The sequence below is a fragment of the Salvelinus alpinus genome, chromosome 7 (assembly GCF_045679555.1).
Source record: "Salvelinus alpinus chromosome 7, SLU_Salpinus.1, whole genome shotgun sequence".
Lineage (NCBI taxonomy): Eukaryota > Metazoa > Chordata > Actinopteri > Salmoniformes > Salmonidae > Salvelinus > Salvelinus alpinus.
Genome location: NC_092092.1, coordinates 35687700 through 35690013, shown reverse-complemented (window position 1 = coordinate 35690013; position 2314 = coordinate 35687700).

The following is a 2314-nucleotide window of genomic DNA, read 5'->3' as shown; positions in this document are numbered from 1 at the left end:
CCTGTTGAGGACAGAGGGCGCTGTTTTCACTTTGGGGGAAAATCGTGCCCAATTTAAATGGCCTCGTACTCAATTCTTGCTCGTACAATATGCATATTATTATTACTATTGGATAGAAAACACTCTCTAGTTTCTAAAACCGTTTGAATTATATCTGTGAGTAAAACACAACTCCTTTTGCAGCAAACTTCCTGACAGGAAGTGGAAAATCTGAAATCGATGCACTGTTCTAGGGCCTGCCTATTAAAGTCCTTGATATTTATTAGTTTAGATGCACTTCATACGTCTTCCACTAGATGTCGACAGGCAGTGAGAGAAGAAATGGAGTGTGTAACTTGATCTGGTGTCGAATAATAGCTCTCGGCATGACGTGTCACCAGTTTCCTGTTTTCTGGAGAGCGCGTGAAGGGACCTGGATTTGCCTTCTGATAAGCTGTCGTTATGGACGACTAATATCTCCGGCTTTGATTTTATTTGATACATGTGACAATAACATCGTAAAGTATGTTTTTTCAATATATTTTAATCAGATTATTGAAATTCTTTCGGGAGTTTTGCCGTGTTCCGTTCTCTGAGTTTGTTGACGATGGAGAGATTCGCTTGGCAAGTGTGCTTGCTAAATCGAGAGGGAAAAATGCCGTTCTAAAACCAAACAACGATTGTTCTGGACAAAGGACCCCTTGTACAACATTCTGATGGAAGATTAGCAAAAGTAGGACCCATTTTATGATGTTATTTCATATATCTGTCTGTAACGGTGTTCCTCCTCCTCTTCATACGAAGAGGAGGAGTAGGGATTGAACCAAGGCGCAGCGGGTTGTGAATACATAATTATCTTTATTCACAAGACGAAACTAAATACACGAAGAACACTTGATAATATTACAAAACAACGTAGACAGACCTGAACGACGAACTTACATGAAACACGAAGAACTCACGAACAGGAAAATGACTACACAAAATGACAAACGCACGAAACAGTCCCGTATGGTGTAACATAGACACAGACACAGGAGACAACCACCCACAACAAACAATGTGAAACAACCTACCTTAATATGACTCTCAATCAGAGGAAACGCCAAACACCTGCCTCTAATTGAGAGCCATATTAGGTCACCCTTTAAACCAACATAGAAACAGAAAACATAGACTGCCCACCCAAACTCACGTCCTGACCAACTAACACATACAAAACTAACAGAAAACAGGTCAGGAACGTGACACTGTCGTACATGTGAACTAGTAGTTTGCGGCCAGGTTTTGGGCACGCTCTCGCCATAACGTAAACTGCATATCGTAATGAAGTTATTTTTAGAATTCTAACACGGCGATTACATTAAGAACTAGTGTATCTATCATTTCCTATACAACATGTATTTTTTAGTTATGTTTATGAATAGTTATTTGGTCAGAATATCTGTGTCAGAAAAAGTGTCAGAAAAATATCCGGACGTTGTGGGAAAAAGATGCTACGTTAGCACAATGTATAACCACTGATTTCAGCTCTAAATATGCACATTTTCGAACAAAACATAAGTGTATGTATAACCTGATGTTATGGGACTGTCATCTGATGAAGCTTATCAAGGTTAGTCAAAAATTATATATCTTTTGCTGGTTTATTCGCTATCGCTAACGTGCCTATTGCTATCGCTAACGTGCCTTGATGAATGAATGCGGTAGTGTGGTAGGCTATTGTAGTAAGCTAATATAATGCTATATTGTGTTTTCGCTGTAAAACACTTAAAAAATCTGAAATATTGGCTGGATTCACAAGATGTTTGTCTTTAATTTGCTGTACACCATCGATTTTTCAGAAATGCTTTATGATGAGTATTTAGGTATTTGACGTTGGTGTCTGTAATTACTCTGGCTGCTTCGGTCCTATTTGTGACGGTAGCTGTGATGGTAGCTGCAATGTAAAACTGATTTATACCTCAAATATGCACATTTCTCGAACAAAACATAGATTTATTGTATAACATGTTATAAGACTGTCATCTGATGAAGTTGTTTCTTGGTTAGTTTGGTTGGTTCTTGGTTAGTTAGGTTGGCTTTGTGCATGCTACCTGTGCTGTGAAAAATGTCTGTCCTTTTTTGTATTTGGTGGTGAGCTAACATAAATATATGTGGTGTTTTCGCTGTAAAACATTTTAAAAATCGGACATGTTGACTGGATTCACAAGATGTGTGTCTTTCATTTGCTTTATTGGACTTGTTAATGTGTGAAAAGCTTTAAGGGGGTTTTGAGGACGAGGGGGAACTTTTCACCATGGCAACATCACCATGTTTTCAGTAGTCTTTTGTC